The sequence below is a fragment of the Lampetra fluviatilis genome, chromosome 17 (genome assembly GCF_964198595.1).
Source record: "Lampetra fluviatilis chromosome 17, kcLamFluv1.1, whole genome shotgun sequence".
In the NCBI taxonomy this organism is placed as follows: Eukaryota; Metazoa; Chordata; class Hyperoartia; order Petromyzontiformes; family Petromyzontidae; genus Lampetra; species Lampetra fluviatilis.
Window position 1 is genome coordinate 5,329,500 of NC_136291.1, and position 20,261 is coordinate 5,349,760.

Genomic DNA, 20,261 nt, shown 5'->3' on the forward strand with positions numbered 1-20,261 from the left:
GATAGGTTCAGAAATCAACAATATTATCCTTGGTCAAGAACTGAACCATTATTATTTTTTATTCTTAGCGTATGCTTGTCTCGTTGAACCAGGTGACGGATGTTTCGATTTAAAGCTTTCGTGACTGCAGGGATTCATCGTCTTGGTTCTTTCGGTAAAGTAACGTAGAAGGAAAATAATAAAATAATAAAAATAAAACATAATAAAATAATTCTCACGACGTTTCGGCCACAACGCAAGCAGCCGTCCTCAGGTGAAGACCAGGTCTGTCGGGGAGACGTGACTTTACCGAAAGAACCAAGAAGATGAATCCCTGCAGTCACGAAAGCTTTAAATCGAAATTTAAATGAACCATTATTATTTTTTATTCTTAGCGTACGCTTGTTTTAGCGTTCCAGGTGACGGATGCTTCATCAGCAGCACGGAGGAGCAAAGTGTCGAGGCCAGTCAGGATGCATTCGTCGACGGTGTCCCACACGGTCTCACGCTGACCAGTGACCACATCCAAAGAGTTCTCACGTTGGCTCCAGGTGTGGAGGTTCGTTGTGAAGTGCGCTAACTACTGGGCCACTGCCCCCCCCCACCCCCGTCCATAAACATACACGTATATGTATGTCCACACACACACACAAGGCACTAAAATGACACATCTCCATCATTGCGCAGTCATAATAAAAGAGCATGACAAGCGAAAAGCTTTTTTAAATGGATTTTAGCGGTCACACGTCATTTAAAAGCCCTTGATGGGTACAGATCAGTGTAGCAATAGTTTTTAGCACACATCGGATTGCTTTTTGCCAGTCGCAGGAAGCGCAATTAAATCAATATAATGCGTTAGGAACTTACTGTTGGCGAGGAGAGCATTTTAATAGTCATACCAGGGTATCATTACACACCACGCTATTTATAAGCCTGGAAATGTTGGTGTCGTCCTAAGGTCATCCTGAATATATGGGTTACAGGTTTGTGCCGTTTATGCACTTGTACTAATAGTGGCGCTCACTCCCTGAAAGATTAATGAATCTCAATTGTTCCAGCCTGACTGCTTTCATTACATCAACGATTCTGCTGCCGTACGCAAAGATCACACACACACACACACGCCCACAGAGTTGCTTGTCCGTGCGTGTCAGTGAACATGCGACGCGAAACAGGCCCTCGGGCTCCCAGTGCTCCTGCTGTACTCATATGATTGCTTTCATTGGTCTGGGTCAAAAGAAAAAAAAAATGCACACCGGAATTCATCGGGGCTCATTGTCTGATACAAGCTCCCTGTTTCAAATTATAACCGTTATAATTTAATGATAGTGGTGAACACGATGATGGTACTGGTCGTTATGACGTAATTATATATGTTTTAATTCACGCTATTATCGTTATTGCAATGGTTATTATTACTATTGTTGATGTATCATTTTATATTACGAGTGCGTCTATTCTATGTACACTAAATTGCTTCGGCATCAGTATCAATGAATTATGCCGCGTAAAAAAATGCTTTTAACTGCTAACCCCCCTTAAACGGTCACCCGATGAAGTGGGGGGTGATCGTTTATCAAGCTGCGAGGCATCGACTCAGCGAGTCCCACCACCCTTACTGTCGTTGCTGTTTTGTGCCCCTCGGAATCCTGGGAGCTGGAGGCATCGGCTTTCGGAAGATGATCGGGTAGATCGGCATGAACTCCACGTGTGCTTCTCCCGAGCCACTCTCCCCGGTGCATCTGCATACAGAAAATGAAGTTCCACTGCATGTCACTTGCAACCAAATGGTATGCATGTGCTAGCCTCCTTTAATTAACAAAACATTAACCCGTAAAAACAAAGTTTTTCACTATAAATCCTTTATATGCGTGGCATCGGGGCGGCGAGAGTCCTCTCGTCCTCTGGCTTGAGATGGCTGCTACCTATGGGTCAGATGATTGTCTGGCAGCATTAAACAATTGGTAATTAAATATTTTTAAAAATTTCCCTAAACAGTGTAAAATTTTGGAAAAAAATTTTTCACGAAAATGCATTGTCACACACAACGAGTCTGTGTGCAAAATGTCAGCTCGATTGGATCACGGGAAGTGGGTTTAAAAACGACCGAAAGATTTGCACGGTCCTAAGCAAGCAAGCGAACTTAATATAAAGGATTTAAAAAAAAAACTTTTATCAGCCCTGGAATATCTTGCTCGTGCCACTTCTGGAGGAAAGGCCTCCACAAGGTGGAACTATAAAGAACCCTTCTCGTCTTCCAGGCTGTCTAGACGTCTTCAAATAGATGAGAGAACCCAATCGACTATCTTGTGGTGTAACCATTTTCCTATTTGTTTCACTATTTCTATTTTACCAGGTAAGACCCACACTGAGTTATATAGCTATTTGTCATAAGCGACCTGGCCACAAATGATAGCCCAATGAAGTGGCTTATCACGTGGAAATGTATAGAAGCAGCCAAATACTTTTAACGAATGTTTCTAAATGTGGAGGGAAAAACTGGAGGACGCGGAGAAAAATCCACGTAATCACGGTGAGAACAACGCAAATTTCAAATATACAGGCGTCATGGTCGGGTTCGAACCCACGACCTCCTGTATACCAGGCGGGGTAGTTAACATCTCGCCACCGTTAAGCCACTATACTGTTGGGTGGACAGAGGTGGAGGTGTTGAAGAAACTTGAAACAGCTCTGGATATGGTTAGATATTGTTTTTGGTGGGGGGGGTTTTCTGCCAATTCTGCTATGAGACGACTATCTCGTTGGATGTCTCACAGATCAGTGTAATCCTTCATGTAATAGAATAGCCCACATAAGTTAATAGCAATGTGCTACTTCTAATATCTCTTCGTTTGAGATGGCCCATAAAGTGGAGGGTAGCCTCTGCTATATGAGAGTTAATGCTCACCATATTAACCAAATCAAGTGCAGAATAAAATGGTATGTGAAGTTTTCCATGACAGTCATTGGTTACTGGGCTAAGATCATCACCTAAATACACATTAAAACCTGGTTGAATCACAGATAGCCAGATAAAAATGCAGAACCGAAGTCGTGCCAGCTCAGCACTCTGACTACTTAGCCGCACGGCCACCTCAGATAGAGACATTCTTGAGAATGATCAGGATTGAGTCAATGTTCCTCGCACTTAGAGAACCTATCTTATTATTGTATGTATGTACACAGCCCTTAATCAAATCACTGTTGGATGAACATCTATCTTCACCATGTCAATCGTGAGTAATGTTTGACCATACTTCACCACGCTTATCATTGTAGGTTGGTGAATGGGGGGAGAGGCCCCAGAAGCGGTTCAGATATTAATCGCCGCTGATGTTCGCCATGGCCAGGATTTGGAATCGTATAATGGTTCCCATTTCTAGCAGCAATGTACCTGTGCCACTGTTCCTCTCCATCCTATATTATTAGAACACCCAAATAATAGGCACATTGGGCAACAAGTGCGCAACAAACCAAATTTGAAATTGGCACCATATTGTAATTCATTGATTCTTATTATCAACTTGCTTTGGTCTAGAATGTCTCTGAGATTTCAGTTAGATCGTCCATTAAAAAAAGTTATATATTTTGGAAAACATAGATGCCCCTAAAGTGAAATACATATTCAGGAGTGTGAATTTAATTGAAATGCCATAATATTTGGGCAATAGAGAACACTCAATTATTTATTAAAACCACTAGTTCAAGCAGAATGTGTCACCTGGACATAGGTTAAAGACATGCCTGCTCGCCCATTGCCAGAGCATTACGTATGTACATTAAACTTATTTTGCACCGCACATAGCAAACCGTGCTAATCGGAGGTGAAGGGTGGAAGGACGACAAATTAGACACAAAAAGCAATGTGTATTCACTGCCTTGGCGTGGGTTTTAATTTGCTGCCAATATCCAGATGCTTTTGAAGTTTTTAAATACTTTAGAAACAGCATTAGCACGAACATCTCATTTGTTTGGTAAGGAGACAATGTTTAATTGTCTCGGCAGTGCAAATCGCCGTATGTAAGTAGCGTGAAAGAGAATGAGGTTCAATGATATCTTTCCACAATTAATTTTCTCCCCAGAGGTTTGTGAAAGTGAAGCAGTTTTAAGGCACAAGATATAAGAAACTCGCAAAGGGATGAAGGCTGTGTCAGAGTGGATGAGGCGCTACCAATGATTTTAAAAGGCTGGGATTGTGCGAATAGAACCCCATTCATATTTATTGTATATTGGGATGGCTTAGTATATGTGTAGTGGCATTAAAGGGGTCACAATGGCGTCAGCGCCAACTACTGTCACGAGAGTGGAAATGAACATCGGGAGTCTCTCTCTCTGCCACCAGAATAGGGTTGACATGGAAGCGGGACATAGGGAGCATGGTTCTGGTGAGGGTCGGAGAAAGAGCAAGTGAGGACGTGCTACTCTGTGTGAACCCAAGAGGGCACGTGACTGGGACAGGGTAGCGAGGGTGTGCGAAAGGGGGCTCGGGGGACACGTGATCAGGGCCAAGAAGCTCCTGGAGAGATCCAGAAGGGGGCGTGGTCGAGGGCGGGGAAAGGCCACGCTCAGCGGCATGAAGCCGGGGTCCTGGGAACGATCAAGGCTCTCTGGGGGAAGTCGGCGCGTCCTACGATCTCCGGTCCTCACTCTTCGGCCTTCGCTCTGGGTCGTCGGTCGCATACGAGACGGGATGGTCGGCAGTACGTTACTGACCGACCTTGTTATGTAGTTGCCCTGTTGGGGTCTCGTTAACCGTTGTAGCGTTGAGTAATAACCCTGTTGGGGTGTTATAATAAACGTGTTTCCTCCAAGTTCAAATGTGTGCCTCCATGAAGAACACTACATATGTCATTACTAACTGCAGTATAATGTAATATAAATAGACTACTATCCGTCTATCCACATCAAAATACAAAATGTTTTTGTGCATCAGCCTATGTGCCATGTGGACCAATATATTTCAACAGCATTTATTTAAAGAGGAAAACTCTGGAATGACTCTGACTTCTCAGAGTTACATCGGCAGAGTTGATTTCACGTGTTTTCACAAAATGTTAAAATCTGCCAGAAACCTAAATCTGTTTCTGCTCTGCATAGCTGGTGGCAGAGCTACGTGTGCTAAAATGCTATAAACCTGCCATAAAGGTGGCGGAGAGGCTCACAGTCCCGAACGCTGAGCTGGCACTGGGCTCTAAAAGTACTTGAATACTGAGTATTTGGTTTCATCCTGGTCACCAATTGCTGTGTAAAATATGAGATAACATTTTTTTTCACTTAATTTAGATAAATTCTGGCTGTGAGAACTTTAAATCTTGGGTTTACTGTCATGCAATGAGCACTCTTCTCTTGTATAGTGGGGTCAGGGGTGTGCTGCTCCTAGCATGGTTAAGATGGCACTTGAAGATATTTTTTCAAAAATAGTTCTGTGATATCCATTTCCACGGGTTATTCTCTGACATGGGGTGATGTACTACTTTTTTAGGAGTTGTGCATGGATCCTTTATCTCATGGCATGATGGCAATAGCACAATTAAGATAAAATGGGGGGGAAACTAATATAAACCTGGAATAGACGAATGTTGTCCCATGATGAAACTGAAAACTATGCTTCGAATGCAGCCATTTAATCAATTATGCTTCCCTTATTCAATATCCCCGTGGTTTTGTGCAGCTCTAGCATGCTTGCACTTGGGAAACGGTCGGCGAATTAAGTTAGTTCAATACGCAGCAAGTGCAACATCCAAATTGAAGCTTATCTTCCTCATGGCCTAATTCGTACACTCAAATCGATAGACGTCACCCTTAATCTCAGAGTGGGATAACTGATAGACTATTCCGCCAGTACTGCTCTACATCCAACTGTTTAGAAATGAATAATCGAAAATCCCATTGATTCTTGGTGTTTTTTTTACCACATCTAGTAATAAATAAATTATGTCTAGTTAAACATTTTATAGAGTGCACCTTATGGAAAATAATTGTCAGTAGAAACATCTCCGAATTTCAGATACACACCATACTGTGGGATTTTTAGCTCCAATTTACCCACCACAGAAAATCCCTGGCTTCCCTCATCCGCAAAATCGTATGTGCAACGATAAGCCACATCCACACAATACATGGCAAATGCGGACACTTTGATGCACAAATGGAAATTAAAAACTTTCCAGTATTCGACTGTGGTCACCCAGAACAGACCATGGAACATGTAACAACTCAATGCCCGATTTAAAAAGATACAAAGGAGGTATCATCACAGCTATACCACTCTGCTACTCCTCATGCAATCATTATCTGACTTAACGACCTCAGTGTAAAATTATAGTTGTTGCTCTACATCAACATCAGCCATACGAAGAAGAAGTAGCCCTAATTAAAAAAAAACATATTTTGTATTATTTTTTTTATAATGCTTCTGGTTCATCAGTTACATTGTTTTAGTTATTATTTACATGCACTATTGTGCCTTATAAAGTAAATGATATATTCTCTGACCTCTCTATGTCCTATTAAGAAGGGCCATTGCCTAAAATGTCACCTCTTACATATATATTTGCTCTATTAATGCCACGTTGTTTTTGACGAATGTGTCAAGATATTGGTTTTATAAAGTATACTAATCATTTGCAATATTGTACATTATAACAGGGGGTGTAACAAGAGTGGCTAGCACACCACACAATGGATCCAGCAACCTCGGTTTGATTCCCAGCCATGGTGAACATCGACGGGGAATGATATCCGAACTGGTATTGGCAGACCTCCCTCCTTTACCAATCTACCTGCACTGACCAGCAAGGTGAAGTATGGTCAAAACAGCCCCTCCCCCCCCCCCCCATGACTAACACAGGTTTTGAGGAGACCTTCATCCAGAAATTGATTGGACATGGACTATATACGATCATGATATTATTAACTAAGAGTCGGGAATGGCTCTCTATAGAGAGCGTGAATGGCCCCGCCGTGTAGGCAATTTTCAACTTGAATGAAGCCATCCGACACAGTGGTTCATTGTGCTCCTCGTGGCTCCCAGCTCAGGGAGCTCATGTGCACATCTGCAACGCGTGTCCAGCGTGACCGCTCGCTACGCGCGTGCCCCGCCAGCTCAGCCCCGGATATTTTTAAATCCTTTATATTAAGTTCGCTTGCTTGCTTACGACCGTGCAAATCTTTCGGTCGTTTTTTAACCCACTTCCCGTGATCCAATCGAGCTGACATTTTCCACACAGACTCGTTGTGCGTGACAATTAATGTTCGTGAAAAAATTTTCCCAAAATTTTACACTTTTTAGGACAAAAATATTATATTTAATTACCAATTTCTTAATGGTGCAATGCAATCATCTGACCCATAGGTGGCAGCCATCTCAAGCCAGAGGACGAGAGGACTCTAGCCGCCACGCATATAAAGGATTTATAGTGAAAAACTTTGTTTTTACGGGTTATACTTATTTTTGTGTTCCCCAAAAACAAAACAAAGGACGGCAGACGGGAAGCTAAAACTTGGCGTGTAAATAAACCGAGCTGACATATACGTGCAATTTTAAATCGATTAAATCTGAAAAATAGCCTTTTTAAAAAAGAATCATTGCACAATCGAAGCATTTAGTGCAATAGAACAAAAAAATATTTGAAAATGCTTTGCAAATCACGTTTTCCAAGTTAGCAATGCAAGCAGGGCGTGCCCTAGTCGTGGCTCACATTATCTCGCTCCATTTGCAGATTATAACAAAGTGAAGGCACAGACACTCGTATGTGCACAAGTATGTTGGTTCAGCTCTGACAGGCAAATTGAAAGGGACTGATCTACTGAGAGCATCAGCCGCTGTACCGCTCTGAATAATTAACTCGAAATTCCGTCACAATCTACGAGTATAATCTCTTATTTCTTTAATTGCTCATGAGAGCCTATTCTGTTTTAGTCAGTGAAGTTCAGTGTTGAAAAATATATCTAAATGCCTTGTTTTTCCTTGCACATTTCCTTTTTGTCACGTGCAGTTGAAATGGAGAAACCGCGCTCCATTAGCCCTGAAAGTAACAATATTCGCGCGAAACGATTTAAACTGTAAACAAGTAACTCGACACTTTCGTCAATAACATGAAAGAGTAAGTAATAGGTGACATTGAGGGCTGTGGTCCTATTGCATCGCACGTCTTATGCATAGCACATAATGTTCTTCACTTCTTCTTGGTTCTTTCGGTAAAGTCACGTAGAAGGGAAATAATAAAAATAAAACATAATAAAATAGTGAGAAAATAAAATAGTGAGAATTTTATAATGTTTAATTTTTATTATTTTATTATTTCCCTTCTACGTGACTTTACCGAAAGAACCAAGAAGATGAATCCCTGCAGTCACGAAAGCTTTAAATCGAAATTTGTTCTTCACTTGTTATGAAACGTTACATATTACGCGTTTTTCCTTTTGAGGCCACTATTATTCACTAATGCGTTAAGTTGTACGTTACCCGTGCTTGTGCACCACTGCCAATGCAGTATCACTGAATTGTTTGTGAAATCTATGAAACGTGAACACGCCATTCTATTCTTAACTATGCTCGAATTTGATCTTGGTCAACTGAAAATGCTAGAATAAGATCACAGTTATTAGTTTCTTTAATTATGTATATTAAAAAATAACAATCACCTGTTCCTGCCAAAAATCCATAACATTTCCTCTTAAATTAAACAATGCTTGCTTACTGAGCAGTTTTTAAGGGTTAAAACTAACTTGTAATATCTCCAAATAGGTTTAAATGCTCCACCAAAATACAGCACATGTGACTGGATGCATATTGAAAAGGTATTAACATTGATTCGTTATTGATTAAACACATCATAGTCCATCACACACAGCTTAATGATGGCTCTTGTGGTATTACTTTTAGCTCTTAACATTACGCTGCATATTTTACAGTAGAAATGCTTACCGTAATGTTTACCTATAATGCATATCAATTCGTAGGGCCCCTATTTGAGATGTTTGCCGATATATTGTTGCGTATGTTTTTTTAATGTGGTAATACAATTGTGCAAGGGAGTAACAAACTCCACACAGCTACATATGTAAGCTACTTTTGGTACTGGCTGAAAATGCCATGATTACCCTCAGGCACTTTAAGAGCAAATGTCGCTTGAAATTTTCACCAACAACCCAATCACTCTGAACAACCAGGTGGGGCAACAGCATATACGGAGTCCCATCTAGTTAATAAAAACAGACATCTCGCCAATGGGTTGAAACTAACTAATGAAAACCTTGTTTGTTTAGAACATGTTATTTGATGAGAAATGAGCATGCAACCTTGGTGAGTAATGTGACCTCTCTGATTTGATTGGATGTTGCCAACTCAATTGCTCACCATAAGAAACGGTAATCATATTTACGTAGATTTATTAAAACATTATATTTACAATAGTGTGATATACCATTAGTGCCTCCTAGTTTCCATAATGCAGATGTGCCAATCCACACTTGGAATTAATACAATGTGATACACTCCATGCACTGAAGCCCCAAATATTGCATCGTTCAAACTCAGGACCCCTAAGTTATGTTGTAATTTACTTTGAACTTTGAAAAATATCCCATCTCTGAGACTTCTTAGAAAGATTCAATCATCATGCCCCTTGTTGCTGTGAGGCAGTTGAAATCTTCTGTTCCATTTGAGACACATAATCAGCTGGATTAGGTGGTACTTTATCCAGATGACAATTAGCATTATATTTTCCAATGAGAATTCCTCATATGGTTTCTGCAAGATTTGAGTCACAAACGAAGTGTGAATTCTGATATGTTTGCAGACGTGGACTGGACACAGTCGCTCCAATGTAAATTGTAAATCACAACAACTTACGAGTCCCAAGATAAAATCTCAATCTTAGAATTTACATTTCTATTGTTAATGTTGAAATCTTGTCCTCATTTTCTTGGTTCTTTCGGTAAAGTCACGTAGAAGGGAAGTAATAAAATAATAAAAATAAAACATAATAAAATAATTCTCACGACGTTTCGGCCACAACGCAAGCAGCCGTCCTCAGGTGGAGAACAGGTCCGTCAAGTAGACAGAGTTATTTTATTATGTTTTATTTTTATTATTTAATTACTTCCCTTCTACGTGACTTTACCGAAAGAACCAAGAAGATGAATCCCTGCAGTCACGAAAGCTTTAAATCAAATATTGTCCTCATTGGTTATCTTTTTACAATATTATATTCGTTTACACCCTGGCACATACATTTTTAGCAATGCACCTTAGTACGGTAGGCTTACGTATACATACATACAACATGAGCTTTCACACTGGACTTCTCGGTTATCATTACATGGCATATGATAACGGGATCCTGGGAAGGGTGTCATGGGATTTTTCAACATCTATAAGCTGACAGGACAGATGCTTTTATTTCACCTCTGAAATCCAGCTCCAGGACGTCCTGTGATTACAGTTTGAATCAGCATCCCTCAGGGCCAGAGGTGAGTGTGCTGGTGCTGAGCATGCTCTTCAGCTCATTGACAACTCTGTATTTATGACTTTAGTTTGTAAGATGCACCCCCTGCACACTCAGTACGCTTTAATTAATCAACTTTGCGCGAGCTTTTATTCACACCCCACACCGCACTCATGCAAGAGAGAGAGCGGCTCACTCTCAGGAGGCAATGGGTTCGAATGTGCTTGCCGGTTGACTCAGCCCATCATCCCTCCGGGGGTCTATAAACTCAGTACCACTTTATGGGGAAGTCAACAGTGTCTGTCTTGTGGGTAGACTCACCCCCGCCATAGGGATGTGGAATGTTCACCACTGGCTCATGGCTGTACACGGGAGAAAAAGCACCTTAATGCTCATTTGAGCGGGGAATGACTGTTCACTCTCGTACATTCCCTCGGAGTCAATTTACATTTCGATTTAAAGCTTTCGTGACTGCAGGGATTGATCTTCTTGGTTCTTTCGGTAAAGTCACGTAGAAGGGAAATAATAAAATAATTAAACATAACATGACGCTGTCTCCCCTACAGACCTGAGGACGGCTGCTTGCGTTGTGGCCGAAACGTCGTGAGAATTATTTTATTATGTTTTATTATTATTATTGTATTATTTCCCTTCTACGTGACTTTACCGAAAGAATCAAGAAGATGAGTCAATTTACAGTCAAGTTTCTGACGTGCTTTTGTTTCCTCGTCCACTTTTTCTTTCACAAGTCATACCGCGTGATATTATATAACGTTGTATAAAACATCACACAACAGTAAATATAGTGAAAATCTCAATAATGCGAGAATCTGTGCACTATTTTAAATATATTATACACTGCATTCAAACGTTTTTGATCACCCACTTTATGTAAGCACAATATAATTAGTAAAAGAATGTATAAAATGACCCTCATCGGTATACCAAATCGAATACATTGTATGTTAAGTTTTTTTTTTATGACCTACAAAATTAATTTATTCTATTGTTTAGGAACTATTTCTTTAAAATCAATATATAAAACAAAGCCAAATTTAGCTTCCAACTATAATACATATGTAGCCATCTAACAATATCAGCCATACGTGCATTAACTATTAAATGTATAACCATAACCTGACATTGGTAAATGTTATCATACATTCCATGTAAGGAGGGCACTAATTGTGATCAATGTTAAGCAAATCCCCATGGAAAATTACTTTGTCAACAGTAGTCCTAGGATATCCAGCATGGTAAATACATAATTGTGCGTGTTAATTATAAATATACTAAAACAGGAGACGCTGCTGTGATGTAATGGGCAGCACACCGGCTTGCAATCTCCAACGATCGATCGCCGGTTCAATCGGATCTTCCACCACGCGGCAGTTGAAACGATTTCCAAGTTTTGTGAAATCCCACGCCTCTGTCCACCCGGCAAGTACAATCGTGTTCACCACAAATGTGCCAATCGGCAGTGTTGCACGAAGATGGGGCCAAAGCGTTGATAATCCCACCTCTTTCAAGACGTTTGGCCAGCATGTATAGACGTACTCTTTGGTTATTTCGGTAAAGTCACGTAGGTATAAAATAAAATAAATCACGACGTTTCGAGCGCAACACAAGCGTCCGTCGTCATGCTTTCCCACCTGATGTCGGACGCTTGTGTTGCGCCCGAAACGTCGTGATTTATTTTCTACCCACGTGACTTTACCGAAAAAACCAAAGAGTATGGATTCCTGCAGTCACGAAAGCTTCAAATCAAGAATGTAGATCCGTAGCCAACCGTGGTAATCGGAGGTGCAAAAAAGCATGAACGAGGAAGTCAAACACCCTCTTATAAGGTGTTCTCTTGAGCTTCCTTCTGCCAACAGTGACACGAGCAAGTAATTGCAGGGGCTGCTCCCTTTATCTTTCGCTAACATTTTCCATGACATTGCCAGAAGTGGAATTCACACCGCAGGACCCTTACAGTCTGCGGCTCCAGCTGCGGGTTTACAGTTTACATTCACTGCCGTGAAACAACACAGCTGCAGGCAGAGTACATGGAGCAGGCACGCTCTAAAAACAGCAATGTTTACATGGGCAAAGAGGCACCTCCAGGCATGGCGCATTTGCTGCAGTAGATACGGTCAATGTACTTGGGTATTAATGTGTGTAGTGGGATTCATTGTTTTTTTTTAAACGAATTAAACCTTACCGTGAAAGTAGGTTTTTATATAATTTCATTAACAGGCATGTAATGACACATCAATTAAAATATACGTGTATGATATACTGTATTGTGTAAGAATACAATATTTATGATTCATCAGATGTATGCGCAAATAATATGCTCGTAAAATGTTTATGCTAAAATACCAAAAAAACCAACTATACATCATCACCATCATCCTGAACCATTCACTGCTGGATGAAGGCCTCTCCAACCCATCGCCACCCCTCCGTCTCCTGATACAACATTCCATTTTTCTCTTTGACTCCTGCACCCAAGTTGACCTCCATTGCTCCATCTCCAGCGTGTCCACTCATTCGGCTGCCACTCCACCATTAGCCTTGATCATCATCTCTTCGAGCAATGTTTCCTGCTCGCTCAAGCCCACTTCTCTTAATCATCAATTTGTATCGTGTCTAGTTTTGAATTTGACGTCCATTGCTCCATCTCCAGCGTGTCCACTCCTTCGGCTGCCACTCCACCATTAGCCTTGATCATCATCCCTTCGAGCAATATTTCCTGCTCGCTCAAGCCCACTTCTCTTAATCATCAATTTGTATCGTGTCCAGTTTTTAATTTGTTCTCTATTCAATGTGTTCCTCCTTTTCCCCCCTCAATATCATTCCAAAGTGTACCACCTCTTCAGCTTTTGTTTCTGCATGCTTTGTCAGTACCCGTGTGTTCGATAAATGTGTCGTCGCATATTATTTGGTGATACTGCATTGGCAAAGAAATCTCACTAAATTCATGAATAACAACACTGTCTTTGAAAGGAAAATATGATATAACAGGTGACATTTCGGGCAAAATGTGTTGAGATTTTAGCACGTGTCATCGTAGGTATTGTGCACTGATTGAAATGTAATTCTTGAAGTAAAGCAAAATGCTGCTTTTCATTCTTAAACGTACTATTTGAGACAATAACATGTTACAAAAATAATTTATTAATGTATCAAGTCACGACCCCAGTTCATTAAATCATTGCGGGGGGAGACGGGGGGGGTTAATTGTCGCAAGAATTTTTACGGTGCAGAATTAAAAGAACCAGAAAACCTTGATAATTGCTGAATGTAGGTGCAGTGGCAATGTTACCAAATGGAAAGAAAGAAAGAAGTGATGAATGGCATGAATGGCAATTAGACACTTTTTCTTAGAGCACTTTTCCTGAAATAAATTAAAGCACAAGATAATTTTAAAACCTGGTGAACAGGGGAAATGACCTACTTTGAATTTAATATCAACTTTGTGTTATGTAAATTCAGGCACATTAGTCTAGAGTAGACCCACATTTTTTTTTATCTTTAATGAAATTAAATATACTGTTGGAAAAGAAAGAAAATTATCCAACTGTTAAACAACTCGTTTAAAAAGATTGACTTGTTTTATCATACCGAGTTTTAAGATTGTGTTAAAAGAAACGTAAAATATAGAGTATATGAGGAGGTTTATGTGAAACACAACTTGGAAATATGCATATTAAAATAATAAGATCAAATTCTCAGAATTTATTATGTTTTATTTTTATTATTTTATTACTTTATTATTTCCCTTCTACGTGACTTTACCGAAAGAACCAAGAATATGAATCCACGCAGTCACGAAAGCTTTAAATCGAAATACATATTCAAGTTTAATTTTATTCAACTTGAACAAAAATGCATGAAAAACCCATGACATTATTTAAAGTACAACATTATTCAAGTATTCCAGTTCAGCATGAAATGTCTAAAAATTAAAGCAGCAACAGAAGTAAAATGTTACCGTCTCCTCTCACATTCATTATTCACTTCTCCTGACAAAAACCATGTGTAAAATGCAGAATGTGTATATTACAAACGCCCTCAGTGGGCAAATGAGGCACCACTTACATCGAGGGTTCAAAATTGCCGATTATCATGTAAATCTCAAATACAATAGTTTCACACCTAGTAGGTTTTCACGACCAAAATTATCCATAATAGTGTTTTTTGGCTTAGATCCCGTAATTATAAATGTGTCGTTAAACCCGCCACCACCCGACACAGCCAATTAGTAAGGTTTGTCACGTAAACAAAACGTGCAAATTCCTTACTCGTTCAGCACACCGGTGTATTAGAGACTAAACCAACAACATTTACATTTCGAGTACGACGTTTCGTCGGTAATTGCAACTCGCATCATCAGGCGACAGCCAGAGATGTGGAGAAAGCCTCCTGTTTCGGTCTTCAATAGAGAGATAAATGTGATGTCGTCACTTATATGCCAATCTGGTGCGAATACCAGAGGGGGGTGTGTGAGGGTTAATGTATGCACACAAATTACAATGGATACCCATTACCGGTTGGGTTATTTATAGGATAATCAACATGTGCAATATACAATTCTCTGCAAAAAGGTTTTCCCACAAGCAGGTAAAACCAACTACGGCTGGATAAACACGATGGCCCTTGTAGGGAAGTGATCACGTTTAATGGAGTATGCTAATTATTTGCAAAAGCTCCTTGGTTTCACGTTTAAAATGTGTGTGGTCAATGTAACTGTCCTAAATATCACCCCTGGGGACTATTTAGTAGATTCTAGACTGGAGATGGGACGGTGCTGTTGTGTGCGTAATGGTTAGGGCACTGGACTTACGATACAGAACGCTTCACGAATTTGCGTGTCATCCTTTCGCAGGGGCCATGCTAATCTTCTCTGTATCGTTCCAATTTTAGCATATGTACTGCCGGAGCAAGTACTTGCGATATAGAGGTCGTCGGGACTATTTCAGTCGACTGCCGCTGCCTTTGTCCACCCAGCAGTTTAATTGGAACCACCGAAGTTAGTCGATGGGTAGGTCACGGTGTGGTGGGTTCAAGTGTGGGTACTCCCAACTCTCCAAAGATGTCTGAACAGTGTGGGAAGAGGAGGTCTTCCGAGAGATTCCCTCTAGTGGAGGCCCTTTTTCAGGCAGTTGTGTGAGAAAGCAATTGGAGGGATACCTCTCTCGAGCTTACACTGGGGTGGTGTGAAATGATGTTTAAGGGCCGTCCATAAATGACGTCACGCGATTTTGGACGATTTTTGACCCCCCCCTTCCATCGTCACACGGCGTCACAAAAAGTCAGACCCCCCCTTGACCACAATACCTGCAGTCGGAATGCAAACAAAAAACACAACTCTGATAATGTATGCATTGTCCTTGAAATTGGCGTCATCTGGTCCAACACCATGTGAGACTAGGCTCTAAAGAAAGCTGTCTCGGGTGTGGACCAATCAATTTCAAGGACAGTGCATACATTATCAGAGTTGTGTTTTTTGTTTGCATTCCGACTGCAGGTATTGAGGTCAATGCAAACATGACTCCTTGTAAAAAAGGTGTCAGTTTTGTTGCCAGATAAAAGGGTAAAAAACAATTACCATCCTGAAATTAATTTTGCTTTGTAAATTATAAAGTTAAATCCTGCATAATGCATGCTGATGAGATAGTCCATAGGCCAAAGTAGAACTTGGTAGCACTAGAGGTGGAAAATATATAGCATGACCAGTTTCTGTGTGACTAATGAAGCGCATGATGTGATAACACACTTATTAAATAAGTTGTTGCACAATTAAAATTGTATTGGCCATTTAGAGATGTTGGCAGAACTCACGTTTTGCAATGTCACCTGGTACTAGCAAGTAAAATACAGTAGACTATCGATTATCTGCGCTAATGATGGGGATGGCCGCAAAAAATGCAAGATCGCGGATATTACAAAAATATTAATTTTACGTGAATCCACTATGCCAAAAACCAACGATCGATGTGTGTGCTCAGTGATGACAGTGGATGACAGCAGAACGACGCCGATCAAAATCAATCAAACTCCGCCCACTGTTGTAAGGATATGCTACGACTGTACTGTAGGGGCGATCACGTGCATTTCGGATCAAACGGAACACACATTTGTTCGGTTTAAGCACGTGGCTTGTAATAAACATTTCCCAGAATAACAACGTACAACTGTTTTTAGATTATTAACTTGGGCTGAAGGGAAAATCCATGAGTCATTAATCAATGTTAAAATCTAAGGCGTTGCAATTAATCTGCTAATCAAATAAACCGCACGCCGATAGCACTGGTCAACACAATTTTTCTGGCATAAGGTATTCCAACGGTTGTAAGGTAATTTTGGGGTGCTGATTCCAAATCTGGTATCAGTTTTTGTGATATCAAATATTGCATTTTCAATAAAAACTGCAGAAGAAAAATATTAAATAAATGTGGATATCTACATAAAATGATATTATAAACACACAATCCTAAAAATACAGCACCATATTTGAACACTAAAGCAGTCACTGACTCGCAACAACTTGCAATCATAAGTGACAGAGTTAATTTCAGGCAAAATCAATGAAAATGGGGTATGCCGATATCATAAAATGAGATGTGATAGAGCAAATCTGAGATCAGATTTTGAATCAGCACCCTGAAATTAGTCTAAAACAGCTGCAAAAGTACAGGCCAGAAAAAAAAATTGTTGTTGACCAGTGTAATCAAGAGTCTGCTGTGTTTGGTCTTGGAACCATGGGGCTTATGAGGCTCTCGGCAAGTTGCACACGACACCCCAGTGTTGAGCTGTTTACTGGCTTCAGCCAGAACTTGGAATACCACTCACCTCTGCTGGAGAGCGGTGATACTGCACAGGGCTTGCAGTTGTCGGTCGTTGATGATGGCTGGTGGCCTCCTCTTGTCTGAAAGTTACAGTTAAATGTAATAAGTGTTGACATCTTCTTGGTTCTTTCGGAAAAGTCACGTAGAATGGAAATAATAAAATAATAAAAATAAAACATAATAAAATAATTCTCACGACGTTTCGGCCACAACGCAAGCAGCCGTCCTCAGGTGAAGAACAGGTCTGTCGAGAAGACAGAGTCTGAATGTCTTCTCGATAGACCTGTTCTCCACCTGAGGACGGCTGCTTGCGTTGTGGCCGCAACGTCGTGAGAATTATTTTATTATGTTTTATTTATATTATTTTATTATTTCCATTCTACGTGACTTTACCGAAACAACCAAGAAAATGAATCCCTGCAGTCACGAAAGCTTTAAATCGAAAGTGTTGACATGACGCGTTTTTTTCTTGGTATGCTTTAAATAAATTACATAATAAGCGGATTACACGATTGCCTGAAACTCAGTTCGCTGTTGCAATAGAACGAATACATGTGGTAGGTTTTTTTTCCCTTGTACTCTACTCGAAAGCAATGACAGGTTTGTTGAAAGAAGACTGACAGATTTATGAACAGGACAAGATTGGCAGTGATGTAAACTTTGAATGTTACTGTCCTTAAATATGCATTTGTCAACATATGATGAGGTCGTTGATTGCAGCCAATTATGTTATTTTTTGTTGTTGTAAAGAAGTTAAACGTGCATAAATACATAGCTTAACATGCCTCCCATTGCCTTACACCTCGAGACACTCTGGGGCAGAGGTCGCAACCGGGTACCCAATACCCGTACCCTACCCGATACCCGGTTACCCGTACCCGGCCGGGTACGGGTACCCGTTTGCGACCCTGGTGCGGCCGGGTACGGGTAGGCCGTGAGTCACTGGTGAGTAACCGCTTGTCACTCATTTCGGGTAGGGTACGGGTAGGGAACGGGTACCCGTACCCGGCCGGGTACGGTTACGGGTACCCATTTGCGACCCTGGTGCGGCCGGGTACGGGTAAGGAATCAAAACCCGTTTGCGACCTCTGCTCTGGGGCAGGGGACCCTCGGTAGCCACTGCCCCCGTGAGGCTCAAAGTGAACGCAGCGCCAGCACGGCAAGTGGAAACTTAACTCCAGTCTGAGAAAATCCTGCATTCGATTACAAGTCCAATGTTTTAGCCTTCATGCCACTGCGACTCGATATGTATGTTGAACTTCTTTCGCACCGTACGTAGCCAACCGTGATAATCGGAGGTGCGTGGAGAAGGACAACAAACTGAACACACGGAAAACAATGATGTGCACAGGTAGTAGATGAAACAAAAACTAAACAAGTTGAAGCGAGAAAAAATTTACCCATAAAAACAAAGTTTTTCACTATAAATCCTTTATATGCGTGTTCAATGGGCCACAACCCAGCCCACATTGGTCTTTGAAACGGGCGGCTAGAGTCCTCTCGTCCTCTGGCTTGAGATGGCTGCCACCTATGGGTCAGATGATTGCCTGCCACCATTAAGCAATTGGTAATTAAATATAAAAAAAAAATTACCTATAAAGTGTACAATTTTGGAAATGTTTTTTCACGAAAAGAAATTGTCACGCACAACGAGTCTGTGTGCAAAATTTCAGCTCGATTGGATCACGGGAAGTGGGTTAAAAAACGACCGAAAGATTTGCACGGTCGTAAGCATGCAAGCAAGCAAGCAAGTGAACTTAATATAAAGGATTTAAAATAAAGTCATTCTGTGAGCGATGACAATTTAAACTTAGAAAATCGAGAGTGGAGCAGACTCGCAGTTGAAGCACAATGGAATGAATGGATGGGGTGGTTGCAGTGCCGGATTATCCCAGTAGCAAAAGTAGCTACACATGCTATGGGCCCCGCACTTTCAAGGGCTCCGCGCTAAATGCTTTCAAGCTATCAATTCCGGTTCAGTGATTCTGCACTTGCTCTATTACTATAGTACTATACTGCCTTCAACTTTTATGAACGACTGGGTGTTTAAAGTTAGCGATTTGTCTTATTATCTGGCTGTATAGCAAATGAAAAAATACAATTACTTTACTATGCAAGTAAAAAATGTGCGTTTTAATATTTATGTGTTTTTTAAAACAATTTAGGCCCCCTTTTTAACATATGCTACAGGCCCCACCGGCACTGCGTGGTTGCACATCACCTGCTGTGCGGTTCTGCGTATTGAATTCCTCTGTCGAGGTCAGCCGCCCTTGGCCCTTGACGACAACCCACTCACCCGACATCGTCATGTCCATGTCACCCGGCTTCCGAGGACAGCGCGCAACTTCAAGCACAAACCCGTGCGCGCTATACACTATTGGGCGATCGAACGCGGGCCGTACGTAAGTTAAAACTGCTGTATGGGACGAGACGTGATTTTTTTAAATTTCTCAGTAGGCTGGCTCGTCTCCATAACAACGGCACATACACAAAGCACGGTGACGTCTCGCGGCTAAGTTGTTAATAATTCATCATGACGGGCTTACATAAGCAGCCACGGGGCCCTGCCACAACTAAATTCATAAATAATATGAATAACAGTAATGAAATTGTAACGTGGGCAGGATGTGAACACTTTTCAGTGCTGTACGCTGCGGACGTAAGAGGTTGATGCTTGGTTTAACCACAAATAGAAATTGTAAAGTAATGCGTGAGTGCCACCTGCTGCTGATTTGGACTAGGGGTGTTGAGAACGCAAGCCTCCTAGAAATTTGTGAAAAAGAGCTCTACAGCTCATCGGATTCCTCAATAAAAAAAACATATTCTGATTCATTTTGTGCTTTGTTAACATTTATATTTTTATTGTCGTTTTTTAAATGTGATTCTGGGTTACATATAATTTTGCACAATGCGTTATAACATTTTCATTTACAAGGAACTGTGTTAAACATTTAGCTGTTTATATTAGCATCGATAACATTTTAAGGGATTTTTG

The 20,261-nt window shown here is 40.9% G+C and overlaps 1 long non-coding RNA gene and 1 other non-coding gene across 3 annotated transcripts; both read right to left on the reverse strand.

Annotated features, from left to right (window-relative positions):
* Window positions 1-1,619: 1,619 nt before the first annotated feature.
* Window positions 1,620-19,657, reverse strand: LOC144936731 (uncharacterized). 2 transcript variants are annotated; one of them, XR_013637456.1, is made up of 3 exons: window positions 19,563-19,657; window positions 17,271-17,346; window positions 1,620-1,721 (listed from the first exon to the last, which is right to left on the reverse strand). It is a non-coding gene; the product is annotated as an uncharacterized LOC144936731 (long non-coding RNA). The 2 variants fall into 2 exon arrangements; XR_013637457.1 differs by having other exon boundaries at window positions 19,488-19,657.
* On the reverse strand, window positions 15,259-15,365 carry LOC144936979 (U6 spliceosomal RNA). The gene has a single exon (XR_013637533.1). It is a non-coding gene; the product is annotated as a U6 spliceosomal RNA (small nuclear RNA).
* Window positions 19,658-20,261: the final 604 nt, after the last annotated feature.